This window comes from Aethalodelphis obliquidens, unplaced genomic scaffold (assembly GCF_003676395.1).
Source record: "Aethalodelphis obliquidens isolate GAN/ISIS:26980383/991018 unplaced genomic scaffold, ASM367639v1 scaffold5, whole genome shotgun sequence".
NCBI classification, from domain to species: Eukaryota; Metazoa; Chordata; class Mammalia; order Artiodactyla; family Delphinidae; genus Aethalodelphis; species Aethalodelphis obliquidens.
The window spans coordinates 45,510,548-45,527,834 of record NW_020837949.1 but is presented as its reverse complement, the minus strand read 5'-3'; the positions used below and the strand labels follow the sequence as shown (position 1 = coordinate 45,527,834).

Genomic DNA, 17,287 nt, shown 5'->3' with positions numbered 1-17,287 from the left:
ATAAGAAAAACACTCTTTGACATAAACCACAGCAAGATCTTTTTTTGACCCACCTCCTAGAGTAATGGAAATAAAAACAAAAATAAACAAATGGGACTTAAAAGCTTTTGCACAGCAAAGGAAACCATAAACAAGACCAAAAGATAACCTTCAGAATGGGAGAAAATATTTGCAAATGAAACAACAGACAAAGGATTAGTCTCCAAAATATACAAACAGCTCATGGAGCTCAATATCAAAAAAACAATCCAGTTAAAAAATGGGTGGAAGACCTAAATAGACATTTCACCAAGGAAGACATACAGATGGCCAAGAGGCACACGAAAAGCTGCTCAACATCACTAATTATTAGAGAAATGCAAATCAAAACTACAGTGAGGTATCACTTCACACCAGTCAGAATGGCCATTATCAAAAAATCTAGAAACAAGAACAACAACAAAAATCTAGAAACAATAAATGCTGGAAAGGGTGTGGTGAAAAGGGAACCCTCCTGCACTGTTGGTGAGAATGTAAATTGATACAACCACTATGGAGAACAGTATGCAGGTTCCTTAAAACACTACAAATAGAACTACTATATGACCCAGCAATCTCACTACTGGGCATATACCCTGAGAAAAGCATAATTCAAAAAGAGACATGTACCAAAATGTTCATTGCAGCTGTATTTACAATAGCCAGGACATGGAAGTAACCTAAGTGTCCATCAACAGATGAATGGATAAAGCAGATGTGGCACATATATACAATGGAATATTACTCAGCCATAAAAAGAAATGAATTTGAGTTATTTGTAGTGAGGTGGGTAGACCTAGAGTCTGTCATACAGAGTGAAGTAAGTCAGAAAGAGAAAAATAAATACCGTATGCTAACACATATATATGGAATCTTAAAAAAAAAAAAAAAAAAGTGGTTCTGAAGATCCTAGGAGCAGGACAGGAATAAAGACGCAGACGCAGAGAATGGACTTGAGGACACGGGGAGGGGGAAGGGTAAGCTGGGACGAAGTGAGAGAGTGGCATGGACATATATACACTACCAAATGTAAAATAGATAGCTAGTGGGAAGCAGCCGCATAGCACAGGGAGATAGGCTCAGTGCTTTGCAATGACCTAGAGGGGTGAGATACGGAGGATGGAAGGGAGGCTCAAGAGGGAGGGGATATGGTGACATGAATATGCAGATGGCTGATTCGCTTTTTTGTGCTACAGGAACTAACACAGTATTGTGAAGCAATTATACTCCTATAAAGATCTATTTTTTAAAAATGAGGGGCTTCCCTGGTGGCGCAGTGGTTGAGAGTCTGCCTGCCGATGCAGGGGACACGGGTTCGTGCCCCGGTCCGGGAAGACCCCACATGCCGCGGAGCAGCTGGGCCCGTGAGCCATGGCCGCTGAGCCTGTGCGTCTGGAGCCTGTGCTCCGCGGTGGGAGGGGCCACAACAGTGAGAGGCCCGTGTACCGCAAAAAAAAAAAAAAAAAAAAATGAGGACCAGGGGAATTAAGCACCCAAAGTCACCAAGATTTTATGAGCAGAGCCAGGCTCAGAACGTAGGACCCCCTTATTGTCACCCAGGGCCTCTGACACAGTCTCTGATGATATGATTCTCACACAACCTCTGATGATCTTTAGTTCTGTCTGGAGGTCTCAAGGCTGAAAGGATAAAAGTCTGTCTGACCTGTGTCCAGGCTGACCCTTCATCACTTGTTGGATTCCTCAGGCGAAGCCGTGTAAATCAAAATGTTTATTTAAAAGTAAGTTATTTCAAATCAGTTTTAATGCTAATTAGTTTAACAATAATTCATACTAATAGTGCATGTGGTGTGGATCATTGGAGCACCCCATAATTAGAAGGACCCTCTGAAGGGTTCCAGGCAACGATTGTGAACCTTTGGGTAGGTATCATTTTCAGAAGCAGTTGAAAACTCTCAAATTTCTCCCCAGGGAAAAAAAGCACGCATTTTCTGACAAATTCCATCTTGCCTAATATTTCACGGGGCATATAGACTCCTTGAAGCCCAGCCCTGAACTTGAGATTGTGTTCTATAGCATGTATCTCCTCTCACAGACATCCTGGACTGGACTTTTCATCTACCTTTGACAGAGATCCAGATACCAAAAACTTTATAATTTTGGACATACATCTCTTTATTTTAAACTTATTTTTATCTAATTAATAGAGATATAAAACAATGATCACGATTCTCTAAGTTTTTGTGTTAGAAAAGGGAATAATAAGGAGAATTGAGTCAAGTCGTCAGTATACATGGGTCCAATGGCAGGGGGGCTTTTGCTGTCATTAGTACCAGGATGACTAAGATCTCCTATCCTAGGCAAAGAGTGAGACGAACAAACCCAACGGATAGCACTTTAAAAAAAAAATCATTTATTTTATTTTTGGCTGCGTTGGGTCTTCGTTGCTGCATGCGGGCTTTCTCTAGTTGTGGTGAGCGGGGGCCACTCCTCGTTGCGGTGCATGGGCTTCTCATTGCGGTGTCTTCTCTTATTGTGCAGCACGGGCTCTAGGGGCACGGGCTCTAGGCTCGTGGGCTTCAGTAGTTGTGGCACGCGGGCTCAGTGTTGTGGCGCATGGGCTTTGTTGCTCCAAGGCATGTGGGATCTTCCAGGACCAGGGCTCGAACCCGTTGTCCCCTGCATTGGTAGAAGGATTCCCAACCACTGCACCACCAGGGAAGCCCCGTGGATAGCACTTTTTGATCACTTACTTTGTGCCCTGTTCTTAATGTTAGCTGCCAATCAAATGGCTCCTGATAATGACCTCGTATAACATTTGTTGTCGTCTACTAAGCATTTAAGGTGTGTGAACATCAAAGGTAATTTCATTACAATAAAGTATAGGGAAAAAAACATTTTAATTTAATTAGTACAGGGACATATGCATAATCTGTTTTTCCAAGCCTGGTCAGGATGTGGTGAGAGTTACGGGGTCACGGTAGCAGTTACAACTCTTGTCCCTACCTGTTAGTGCAAGGCTTCCCACTTCTTGCAAATTTCTCTCCAAATACTTCTTCTCCATCCCTGGGAATGTTTGTCTCTCAGGGCTGGTTTTGCGGGACACAGTGTCCTACACCACTTTCTCCACCAGGTGGCAGCACTACAGTAGCAGGGACAGCCTTCAATTCACCAAGCCCTCCTCCCAGATTATGACGAAGAATTCCTTTCTCCCCTTTGCATTACTTTTAAAGAGTTCCCAAGGAGACCAAGTTTTACACCATTTGTAAAGCAATTACACTCCAATAAAGATGTTAAAAAACAAAAAGAGACCAAGTTTTTTTGTTTTTAGAGGATATAGCTTTCTCAGCCTCTGTCTCTCCATACAAATCAGACATTAGTCCCCTGAAAGCCAAATCTGAGTCACAGCCATAGGGCTGTATTGAGAATAGCCTTGCCCCTCTAATAGTGAAGTCTTTGCTGCTGGGTCCTTCCAGTCCCTGGGCTGGTTGAGAGCTTGGGAATAAGACAGATCTCAAATGAGTCCTACCTCTTCCCATCCCTAACTATGAGATTTTGAGCAAATTAATCTCAAAACCTCTGTGTTCTCATCTGTAAAATGGGGACAATGATGGTACCCACTTCATCGTGCTGACGTGCAGATTAAGTGAGACTATATCATAGTCCCTGGCACATGGAATGCATTGATCAGTGTTAGCACTTATTATAAACATATATACCTACAAAAAAGATATAAATTATTAACAGGGGTTATTTCTGGTGGCGGGATTGGAGTGGATTTTTAATTTCTTCTTTGTTTTCCAAATTCTTTTCACTAGGCATGTACTGTTTTTAAAATCAGGAAAAAAAGGCAATTAAAATATGATAGATTGTTAACTCCAGTTCCTGATGATTCCACTGAAACACTGAAATACTTTCTCCACTGCTCAATGAGATCTGGAGGGCTGGGCCTATGTCTTAATCTACTTTGGTATATTTAACATTAAATATATCATTTGATGCCCAGTAGGTAGTCAATACTCATTTTCTGAACAAAATCTCCATGGTAATTGCTTCAGATTTTAATTTCTCAGTGTAACTGGACATCTTTTCCTTCTTCATGAATTCTTTTTTCTTACTTAGGTTCTATTTCGAATCCTTTTACGCATTTAATTGAATCCTCTCCAAATTCTCCCCATCAAAATTCCTCTTAGACTGTTGAGTTGGTTTCAGGTGAGTTTTCAGAAAGCCTTTCACCTGAGCTCCACACAACTCTTACCAGGAAGGGATATGGATAGGGTCACTGAGCTGGGATCAATCTTTTTAGTAGCTAAACAAAGACACAAGGGCTGTTTCCTTCTGCGAGAGCACAAGAATCACAACTAACTGCTGAACAATCATCGACAGGAAGACACTGGAACCCACCAAAAAAGATACCCCACATCCAAAGACAAAGAAAAAGCTGCAATGAGACGGTAGGAGGGGCGCAATCACAATAAAATCAAATCCCATAACCTCTGGGTGGGTGACTCACAAACTAGAAAACACTTATACCACAGAAGTCCACCCACTGCAGTGAAGGTTCTGAGCCCCATGTCAGGCTTCCCAACCAGGGGGTCCAGCAATGGGAGGAGGAATTCCTAGAGAATCAGATTTTGAAGCCTAGTGGGATTTCATTGCAGGACTTTGACAGGACTGGGGGAACAGACATTTCACTCTTGGAGGGCACACACAAAGTAGTGTGCACATCGGGACCCAGGGGAAGGAGCGGTGACCCCATAGGAAACTGAACCAGACATATCTGCTAGTGTTGGAGGGTCTCCTGCACAGGCAGGGGGTGGCTGTGGCTCACCATGGGGACAAGGACACTGGCAGCAGAACTTCTGGGAAGAACTCACTCCTTGGCGTGAGCCCACCCACAGTCTGCCATTAGCCCCACCAAAGAGCCAGGTAGGCTCCAGTGCTGGGTCATCTCAGGCTAAACAACCAACAGGGAAGGAACCCAGCCCCAACCATCAGCAGACAAGTGGATTAAAGTGTTACTGAGCTCTGCCCACAAGAGCAACACCTACTTCTACCCACCACCAGTCTTTCCCATCAGGAAGCTTGCACAAGCCTCTTAGATAGCCTCATCCACCAGAGGGCAGACAGCAGAAGCAAGAAGAACTACAATTCGGCAGCCTGTGGAAGGAAAACCACATTCACAGAAAGACAGACAAAATGAAAAGGCAGAAGACTGGGTACCAGATGAAGGAACAAGACAAAACCCTAGAAAAACAACTAAATGAAGTGGAGATAGGCAACCTTCCAGAAAAAGAATTCAGAATAATGATAGTGAAGATGATCCAGGACCTCGGAAAAAGAATGGAGGCAAAGATCAAGAAGATGCAAGAAATGTTTAACAAAGACCTAGAAGAATTAAAGAACAAATACATAGAAGAATTAAAGAACAAACAAACAGATGAATGATACAATAACTGAAATGAAATACACTAGAAGCAATCAATAGCAGAATAACTGAGGCAGAAGAACGGATAAGTGACCTGGAAGACAGAATGCTGGAATTCACTGTCACAAAACAGAATAAAGAAGAAGAATGAAAAGAAATGAAGACAGCCTAAGAGACCTCTGGGACAACATTAAACGCACCAACGTTCACATTACAGGGGTCCCAGAAGGAGAAGAGAGAGAGAAAGGACCTGAGAAAATATTTGAAGAGATTATAGTCAAAAACTTCCCTAACGTGGGAAAGGAGATAGCCACCCAAGTCCAGGAAGTGCAGAGAGTCCCAGGCAGGATAAACCCAAGGAGAAACATGCTGAGACACATGGTAATCAAACTGACAAAAATTAAAGACAAAGAAAAATTATTAAAAGCAACAAAGGAAAAATGACAAATAACATACAAGGGAACTCCCATAAGGTTAACAGCTGATTTCTCAGCAGAAACTGTACAAGCCAGAAGGGAGTGGCATGATATATTTAAAGTGATGAAAGGGAAGAACTTACAACCAAGATTATTCTACCCGGAAAGGGTCTCATTCAGATTCCATGGAGAAATCAAAAGCTTTACAGACAAGCAAAAGCTAAGAGAATTCAGCACCACCAAACCAGCTATACAACAAACGCTAAAGGAACTTCTTTAAGTGGGAAACACAAGAGGAGAAAAGGACCTACAAAAACAAACCCAAAACAATTAAGAAAATGGTAATAGGAATATACATATCGATAATTACCTTAAATGTGACTGGATTAAATGCTCTAACCAAAAGACACAGGCTCACTGAATGGATACAAAAAAAAGACCCATATATATGCTGTCTACAAGAGACCCACTTCAGACCTAGGGACACATACAGACTGAAAGTGAGGGGATGGAAAAAGATATTCCATGCAAATGGAAATCAAAAGAAAACTGTAGCAGCAATACTCATATCAGTAAAATAGACTTTAAAATAAAGAATGCTACAAGAGACAAGAAGGACACTACATAATGATCAAGGGATCAACCCAAGATGAAGATATAACAATTATAAATATATATGCACTCGACATAGAAGCACCTCAATACATAAGGCAAATGCTAACAGCTATAAAAGAGGAAATGGACAGTAACACAATAATAGCGGGGGACTCTAACAGCTCACTTACACAATGGACAGATCATCCAGACAGAAAATTAATAAGGAAACGCAAGCTTTAAATGACATAATAGACCAGATAGATTTCATTGATATTTATAGGACATTCCATCCGAAAACAGCAGATTACACTTTCTTCTCAAGTGCACAAGGAACATTCTCCAGGATAGATCTCATCTTGGGTCACAAATCAAGCCTCAGTAAATTTAAGAAAATTGAAATCATATCAAGCAACTTTTCTGACCACAAGGCTGTGAGATTAGAAATCAATTAAAGGGAAAAAAACGTAAAAAACACAAACACATGGAGGCTAAACAATAAGTTACTAAATAACCAGGAGATCACTGAAGATTTCAAAGAGCAAATCAAAAAATACCTAGAGACAAATGACAACGAAAACATGACAATCCAAAACCTATGGGAGGCAGCAAAAGCAGTTCTAAGAGGGAAGTTTATAGTAATACAATCCTACCTCAAGAAACAAGCAAAATCTCAAGTAAACAATCTAACCTTACATCTAAAGGAACTAGAGAGAGAAGAACAAACAAAACCCAAAGTTAGTAGAAGGAAAGAAATCATCAAGATCAGAGCAGAAATAAATGAAATAGAATCAAAGAAAACAATAGCAAAGATCAATAAAACTAATAGCTGGTTCTTTGAGAAGATGAACAAAATTGATAAACCTTTAGCCAGACTCTTTAAGAAAAAGAGGGAGAGGTTGGAAATCAATAAAATTAGAAATGAAAATGGAGAAGTTACAATGACACTGCAGAAATACAAAGCATCATAAGAGACTACTACAAGCAACTCTATGCCAATAAAATGGACAACTTGGAAGAAATGCACAAATTCTTAGAAAGGTATAACCTTCCAAGAATGAGCCAGGAAGAAATAGAAAATATGAACAGCCCAATCACAAGTAATGAAATTGAAACTGTGATTAAAAATCTTCCAACAAACAAAAGCCCAGGACCAGATGGCTTCACAGGTGAATTCTATCGAACATTTAGAGAAGAGCTAACACCTATCCTTCTCAAACTCTACCAAAAAATTGCAGAGGAAGAAACACTCCCAAACTCATTCTACTAGGCCACCATCACCCTGATACCAAAACCACACAGAGATACTACAAATAAAGAAAATTACAAACCAATATCACTGATGAATATAGATGCAAAAAATCCTCAACAAAATACTAGCAAACAGAATCCAACAGCACACTGAAAGGATAATACACCATGATCAAGTGGGATTTATCCCAGGGATGCAAAGATTCTTCAATATACACAAATCAATCAATGTGATACACCATATTAACAAATTAAGGAATAGAAACCAGATGATTATCTCAATAGATGCAGAAAAAGCTTTTGACAAAATTCAACACCCATTTATGATAAAAAACCCTCTAGAAAATGGGCATAGAGGGAACCTACCTCAACATAATAAAGGCCATATATGACAAACCCACAGCAAATGTCATTCTCAATGGTGAAAAACTGAAAGCATTTCCTCTAGGATCAGGAACAAGAGAAGGATGTCCACTCTCACCACTATTATTCAACATAGCTTTGGAAGTCCTAGCCATGGCAATCAGAGAAGAAAAAGAAATAAAAGGAATACAAATTGGAAAAGAAGAAGTAAAACTGTCACTGTTTGTCGATGACACGATACTATACATAGAAAATGTAAAGATGTCACCAGAAAACTACTAGAACTAATCAATGAATTTGGTAAGGTTTCAGGATACAAAATTAATGCACAAAAATCTCTGGCATTCTTATACACCAGCAATGAAAATCAAAAAGAAATTAAGGAAACACTTCCATTTACCATTGCAACAAAAAGAATAAAATACCTAGGAATAAACCTACTTAAGGAGGTAAAAGACCTGTATGCAGAAAACTATAAGACCCTGATGAAAGAAATCAAAGCTGACACAAACAGATGGAAAGATATACCATGTTCTTGGATTGGAAGAATCAATAATGTGAAAATGACTATATTACCCAAAGCAACCTACAGATTCAATGCAATCCCTATCAAATTACCAACGGCATTTTTTACAGAACTAGAACAAAAAAATCTTAAAATCTGTATGGAGACACAAAAGACCCCGAATAGCCAAATCAGTCTTGAGGGAAAAAAATGGAGCTGGAGGAATCAGACTTCCTGATTTCAGACTATACTACAAAGCTACAGTAATCAGGACAATATGGTACCAGGACAAAAACAGAAATATAGATCAATGGAACAGGATAGAAAGCCCAGAGATAAACCCACGCACCTATGGTCAACTAATCTCTGACAAAGGAGGCAAGGACATACAATGGAGAAAAGACAGTGTCTTCAATAAGTGGTGCTGGGAAAACTGGACAGCTACTTGTTAAAGAATGGAATTAGAACACTCCCTAACCCCATACACAAAAAGAAACGCAAAGTGGATTAGAGACCTAAATGTAAGACTGGACACTATAAAACTCTTAGAGGAAAACATAGGAAGAACACTCTTTGACATAAATCACAGCAAGATCTCTTTTGAGCCACCTCCTCGAGTAATGGAAATAAAAACAAAAATAAACAAATGGGACGTAATGAAACTTAAAAGCTTTTGCACAGCAAAGGAAACTATAACAAGACGAAAAGACAGCCCTCAGAATGGGAGAAAATATTTGCAAACGAATCAACGGACAAAGGATTAATCTCCAAAATATATAAACAGCTGATGCGGCTCATATTTAAAAAAACAAACAATCCAATCAAAAAATGGGCAGAAGACCTAAATAGACATTTCTCCAAAGAAGACACACAGATGGCCAAGAAGCACATGAAAAGCTGCTCAGTGGATGAAAGGCTCTTGGTGCTGCAGCCAGGAGTCAGGGCTGTGCCTCTGAGGTGGGAGAGCCAACTTCAAGACACTGGTCAACAAGAGACCTCCCAGCTCCACATAATATCAAAAGGTAAAAATCTCCCAGAGATCTCCATCTCAACACCAGCACCCAGCTTCACTGAACGACCAGCAAGCTACAGTGCTGGACACCCTATGTCAAACAACTAGCAAAACAGGAACACAACCCCACCCATTAGCAGAGAGGCTGCCTAAGATCATAATAAGTCCACAGACACCCCAAAACATACCACCAGACGTGGACCTGCCCACCAGAGAGACAAGATGCAGCCTCATCCACCAGAACACAGGCACTAGTCCCCTCCATCAGGAAGCCTACACAACCCACTGAACCAACCTTAGCCACTGGGGACAGACATCAAAAACAACGGGAACTACAAACGTGCAGGCTGCAAAAAGGAGACGCCAAACACAGCAAGATAAGCAAAATGAGAAGACAGAAAAACACACAGCAGATGAAGGAGCAAGATAAAAATGCACCAGACCTAACAAATGAAGAGGAAATAGGCAGTCTACCTGAAAAAGAATTCAGAGTAATGATAGTATAGATGATCCAAAATCTTGGAAATAGAATAGACAAAATGCAAGAAACATTTAACAAGGACCTAGAAGAATTAAAGATGAAACAAACAATGATGAACAACACAACAAATGAAATGAAAAATACTCTAGATGGGATCAATAGCAGAATAACTGAGGCAGAAGAATGGATAAGTGACCTGGAAGATAAAATAGTGGAAATAACTACTGCAGAGCAGAATAAAGAAAAAAGAATGAAAAGAACTGAGAACAGTCTCAGAGACCTCTGGGACAACATTAAACGCACCAACATTCGAATTATAGGGGTTCCAGAAGAAGAAGAGAAAAAGAAAGGGACTGAGAAAATATTTGAAGAGATTATAGTTGAAAACTTCCCTAATATGGGAAAGGAAATAGTTAATCAAGTCCAGGAAGCACAGAGAGTCCCATACAGGATAAATCCAAGGAGAAATACTCCAAGACACATATTAATCAAACTGTCAAAAATTAAATACAAAGAAAACATATTAGAAGCAGCAAGGGAAAAACAACAAATAACACACAAGGGAATCCCCATAAGGTTAACAGCTGATCTCTCAGTAGAAACCCTACAAGCCAGAAGGGAGTGGCAGGACATACTGAAAGTGATGAAGGAGAAAAATCTGCAACCAAGATTACTCTACCCAGCAAGGATCTCATTCAGATTTGATGGAGAAATTAAAACCTTTACAGACAAGCAAAAGTTGTGAGAGTTCAGCACCACCAAACCAGCTTTACAACAAATGCTAAAGGAACTTCTCTAGGCAAGAAACACAAGAGAAGGAAAAGACCTAAAATAATGAACTCAAAACAATTTAGAAAATAGGAATAGGAACATACATATCAATAATTACCTTAAATGTAAATGGACTAAATGCTCCCACCAAAAGACACAGATTGGCTGAATGGATACAAAAACAAGACCCATATATATGCTGTCTACAGGAGACCCACTTCAGACCTAGAGACACATACAGACTGAAAGTAAGGGGATGGAAAAAGATATTCCATGCAAATGGAAACCAAAAGAAAGCTGGAGTAGCAATTCTCATATCAGACAAAATAGGTTTTAAAATAAAGACTATTAGAAGAGACAAAGAAGGACACTACATAATGATCAAGGGATCGATCCAAGAAAAAGATATAACAATTGTAAATATTTCTGCACCCAACATAGGAGCACCTCAATACATAAGGCAAATACTAACAGCCATAAAAGGGGAAATCGACAGTAACACATTCATAGAAGGGGACTTTTAACACCCCACTTTCACCAATGGACAGATCACCCAAAATGAAAATAAACAAGGAAACACAAGCTTTAAATGATACATTAAACAAGATGGATGTAATTGATATTTATAGGACACTCCACCCAAAAACAACAGAATACACATTTTTCTCAAGTGCTCATGGAACATTCTCCAGGATAGATCGTATCTTGGGTCACAGATATAACCTTGGCAAATTTAAGAAAATTGAAATTGTATCAAGTATCTTTTCTGACCGCAACACCATAAGACTAGATATCAATTGCAGGAAAAGATCTGTAAAAAATACAAACATATGGAGGCTAAACAATACACTACTTAATAACAAAGTGATCACTGAAGAAATCAAAGAGGAAATAAAAAAATACCTAGAAACAAATGACAATGGAGACATGACGACCCAAAACCTGTGGGATGCAGCAAAAGCAGTTCTAAGAGGGAAGTTTATAGCAATACAAGCCCACCTTAAGAAACAGGAAGCATCTCGAATAAACAACCTAACCTTGCACCTAAAGCAATCAGAGAAAGAAGAACAAAAAAACCCCAAAGTTAGCAGAAGGAAAGAAATCATAAAAATCAGATCAGAAATAAATGAAAAATAAATGAAGGAAACAATAGCAAAGATCAATAAAACTAAAAGCTGGTTCTTTGAGAAGATAAACATAATTGATAAACCCTTAGCCAGATTCATCAAGAAAAAAAGGGAGAAGACTCAAATCAATAAAATTAGAAATGAAAAAGGAGAAGTAACAACTGACACTGCAGAAATAAAAAAGATCATGAGAGATTACTACAAGCAACTCTATGCCAATAAAATGGACAATCTGGAAGAAACGGACAAATTCTTAGAAATGCACAACCTGCCAAGACTGAATCAGGAAGAAATACAAAATATGAACAGACCAATCACAAGCACTGAAATTGAAACTGTGATTAAAAATCTTCCAACAAACAAAAGCCCAGGACCAGATGGCTTCACAGGCGAATTCTATCAAACATTTAGAGAAGAGCTAACACCTATTCTTCTCAAACTCTTCCGAAATATAGCAGAGGGAGGAACACTCCCAAATTCCTTCTACAAGGCCACCATCACCTTGATACCAAAACCAGACAAGGATGTCACAAAGAAAGAAAACTACAGGCCAATATCACTGATGAACATAGATGCAAAAATCCTCAACAAAATACTAGCAAACAGAATCCAACAGCACATTAAAAGGATCATACACCATGATCAAGTGGTGTTTATCCCAGGGATGCAAGGATTCTTTAATATACGCAAATCAATCAATGTGATAAACCATATTAACAAATTGAAGGAGAAATACCATATGATCATCTCAATATATGCAGAGAAAGCTTTTGACCAAATTCAACACCCATTTATGATAAAAACCCTGCAGAAAGTAGGCACAGAGGGAACTTTCCTCAACATAATAAAGGCCATAAATGACAAACCCACAGCCAACATCATCCTCAATGCTGAAAAACTGAAAGCATGTCCACTAAGATCAGGAAGAAAACAAGGTTGTCCACTCTCACCACTCTTATTCAATATAGTTTTGGAAGTTTTAGCACAGCAATCAGAGAAGAAAAGGAAATAAAAGGAATCCAAATCGGAAAAGAAGAAGTAAAGCTCTCACTGTTTGCAGATGACATGATACTATACATAGAGAATCCTAAAGATGCTACCAGAAAACTACTAGAGCTAATCAATGAATTTGGTAAAGTTGCAGGATACAAAATTAATGCACAGAAATCTCTTGCGTTCCTATACACTAATGATGAAAAATCTGAAAGTGAAATCAAGAAAACACTCCCATTTACCACTGCAACAAAAAGAATAAAATATCTAGGAATAAACCTACCTAAGGAGACAAAAGACCTGTATGCAGAAAATTATAAGACACTGATAAAAGAAATTAAAGATGATAAAAATAGATGGAGAGATATACCATGTTCTTGGATTGGAAGAATCAACATTGTGAAAATGACTCTACTACCCAAAGCAATCTACATATTCAATGCAATCCCTATCAAACTACCAATGGCATTTTTCACAGAACTAGAACAAAAAATTTCACAATTTGTATGGAAACACAAAAGACCCCGAATAGCAAAAGCAATCTTGAGAACGAAAAATGGAGCTAGAGGAATCATGCTCCCTGACTTCAGACTATACTACAAAGCTACAGTAATCAAGACAGTATGGTACTGGCACAAAAACAGAAAGATCAATGGAACAGGACAGAAAGCCCAGAGATAAACCCATGCACATATGGTCACCCTATCTTTGAAAAAGGAGGCAGGAATGTACAGTGGAGAAAGGACAGCCTGTTCAATAAGTGGTGCTGGGAAAACTGGACAGGTACATGTAAAAGTATGAGATTAGATCACTCCCTAACACCATACACAAAAATAAGCTCAAAATGGATTAAAGACCTAAATGTAAGGCCAGAAACTATCAAACTCTTAGAGGAAAACATAGGCAGAACACTCTATGACATAAATCACAGCAAGATCCTTTTTGACCCACCTCCTAGAGAAATGGAAATAAAAACAAAAATAAACAAATGGAACCTAATGAAATTTCAAAGCTTTTGCATAGCAAATGAAACCATAAAGAAGACCAAAAGACAACCCTCAGAATGGGAGAAAATATTTGCAAATGAAGCAACTGACAAAGCATTAATTTCCAAAATTTATAAGCAGCTCATGCAGCTCAATAACAAAAAAACAAACAACCCAATCCAAAAATGGGCAGAAGACCTAAACAGACATTTCTCCAAAGAAGATATATAGATTGCCAACAAACACATGAAAGAATGCTCAACATCATTAATCATTAGGGAAATGCAAATCAAAACTACAATGAGATATCATCTCACACCAGTCAGAATGGCCATCATCAAAAAATCTAGAAAGAATAAATGCTGGAGAGGGTGTGGAGAAAAGGGAACACTCCTGCACTGCTGGTGGGAATGTGAATTGGTTCAGCCACTATGGAGAACAGTATGGAGGTTCCTTAAAAAACTACAAATAGAACTACCATATGACCCAGCAATCCCACTACTGGGCATATACCCTGAGAAAACCATAATTCAAAAAGAGTTATGTACCAACATGTTCACTGCAGCTCTATTTACAATAGCCCGGAGATGGAAACAACCTAAGTGCCCATCATCGGATGAATGGATAAAGAAGATGTGGCACATATATACAATGGAATATTACTCAGCCATAAAGAGAAATGAAATTGAGCTATCTGTAATGAGGTGGATAGACCTAGAGTCTGTCATACAGAGTGAAGTAAGTCAGAAAGAGAAAGACAAATACCGTATGCTAACACATATACATGGAATTTAAGAAAAAAAAAATGTCATGAAGAACCTAGGGGTAAGACAGGAATAAAGACACAGACCTACTGGAGAACGGACTTGAGGATATGGGGAGGGGGAAAGGTGAGCTGTGACAAAGCGAGAGAGAGGCATGGACATATATACACTACAAAACGTAAGGTAGATAGCTAGTGGGAAGCAGCCGCATGGCACAGGGATATCGGCTCGGTGCTTTGTGACCGCCTGGAGGGGTGGGATAGGGAGGGTGGGAGGGAGGAAGATGCAAGAGCGAAGAGATATGGGAACACATGTATATGTATAACTGATCCACTTTGTTATAAAGCAGAAACTAACACCATTGTAAAGCAATTATACCCCAATCAAGATGTTAAAAAAAAAAGAAAAAGAAAAGCTGCTCAACATCACTAATTATTAGAGAAATGCAAATAAAAAGTGCAAAGAGGTATCACCTCACACCAGTTAGAATGGGCATCATCAGAAAATCTACAAACAACAAATGCTGGAGAGGGTGTAGAGAAAAGGGAACCCTCTTGCACTGTTGGTGGGAATGTAAATTGATACAGCCACTATGGAGAACAGTATGGAGGTTCCTTAAAAAACGAAAAATAGAATTACCATAGGACCCAGCAATCCCACTACCGGGCATATACCCAAAAAAAACCATAATTCGAAAAGACGCATGCACCCTAATGTTCATTGCAGCACTATTTACAATAGCCAGGTCATGGAAGCAACCTAAGTGTCCATCGACAGATGAATGGATAAAGCAGATGTGGTACAAATATACAATGGACTATTACTCAGCCACAGAAAGGAATGAAATTGGGTCATTTGTAGAGACTTGGATGGATCTAGAGACTGTCATACAGAGTGAAGTAAGTCAGAAAGAGAAAAACAAATATCGTATATTAATGCATAGATATGGAATCTAGAAAAATGGTACAGATGAACCAGTTTGCAAGGCAGAAATAGAGACAGAGATGTAGAGAACAAACGTATGGACACGAAGGGGGGAAAGTGGCCGGGTGGGTGGTGGTGGTGGGATAAATTGGGAGATTGGGATTGACATGTATACACTAATATGTATAAAATAGATAACTAATAAGAACCTGCTGTATTAAAAATAAGTAAATAAAATGAAATTTTAAAAAAAGACATCAGGGCGAGGGTAACCTAGATTATGCAAAAAGGTTTTAAAAGGAAATAGACTTTTTGAGAAACGTATCATATTTTAACTTGAAATCCATGGTGAAGAGGGTGGTTGTCTTACCTATAGGGTAAAGAGTGAAGGGTTATTGATGATAAAGCTTGGCTGTTGCTCTCCTTTGGTTCCTTTGATCTTCACTTTGCATGAGTGGAACCGTCAGGATCTCTCTAGAGAGGACAGGTTCCGGCACAATGCTGCACCGGCGTTTCTTCTAGTGAAGCAAGAGCAAAATAGATGACATCAGGCTTTGGCAACTGATACATTTTAGTTCTTTCCACACATTGTTGATACACCTTAGCTTCTCTCTTTCCAGGGAATTTGAATCTGATGGGGAGTCCAAAGATGATTATCACTGAGCCACCTGCAGCAGGGCCTCTGAGAGACATGGAAACTCTACAGCAGCGCCCCATCTCTTCAGAGTCTCGATATTCAATCCCTCTTTTGACCCCACGATCTACATTAGATACTTCTTCGATTAAGATGTCCAAACACTTAGACTCCTAACTGGGTCTTAAAATATTCTAAGCCAGGCTTGGGTCCAGGGCCCAGGTGGAGGTGGTGAGGCGTGTTGAGATGTGACAAGATGTGGCGATGGTGGCCCTGTCACTGACGGCTGCATCAAGACCATGTGGAAGGTGGAGGGAGAAAGGAAAGTTGGGTGCTTGCACACGTTGGTCAGGCTGGTTTCTGTCCCCAGTGACCTAAGATTTCAGTTGACGTGATGCCAAAGCAGGGCTGTGTTCCCTTTGGCCCCTGCACCTGAGCCCCCGATCTTGGCAGGAATGTGAAGAAGCTCTTGCCGCCTCTGCCGTGCTCTTGCATCTCACCTGGGCATGTGGCCCTCTGACAAAACAGCTCTGTCTTCTGCTGCCTGGAGGCTCCTCTCTGCAGACGGCTCAAACCTGGTCCTTGTGAGGCTGAAGTGCAGACACTGTCTTTCCACCCTCTGTCTCTGCCCCCAGGCACTAGGACGTAAATGTCCTCTCCCAGCATTTAGGCAACAAAGGAATAAATAAGTGAAAGTCAAATCATGCAAGTCTCCTTGACAGAGGCCAAGTATCTCTGTGTTGCCAAACTTGCCCTGACACGCCTGAGCTGAGAAGTAAAGGCCGATCAAACTCACATCTAAAACCCTGGATCATAAGGAAAATTCCAGCTAACAGGGACCGTTGCCCTGACCCCTCCCCTACGATGCTTCAGCAAAGAGCTGGTCTGGGAAAAACTCTACTCGTTCAAAGATGAGTCAGCAAAAAGGAAGCTGCAAAGGATCTCTCCAAGCAGAGGAAAGGGATAGGAAACGCAAGTGGCAAATGCAGAATCCTCACCAGAAACACTGCCTTAGAGCAGACGAGAGCTGTAACCAAACAACTGCCAGGCATTTTAAAAAAC

At 39.8% G+C, this 17,287-nt stretch overlaps 1 long non-coding RNA gene across 1 annotated transcript in view; it reads right to left on the bottom strand.

Moving 5' to 3' along the window:
• LOC113617840 (uncharacterized) overlaps positions 1-16,160 on the bottom strand; it is a 30,605-nt gene extending 14,445 nt beyond the window's left edge. Inside the window, exon 1 of the long non-coding RNA XR_003431783.1 lies at positions 15,962-16,160. This is a non-coding gene — a long non-coding RNA (uncharacterized LOC113617840). The remainder of the gene's footprint in view (positions 1-15,961) is intronic.
• Positions 16,161-17,287: the final 1,127 nt, after the last annotated feature.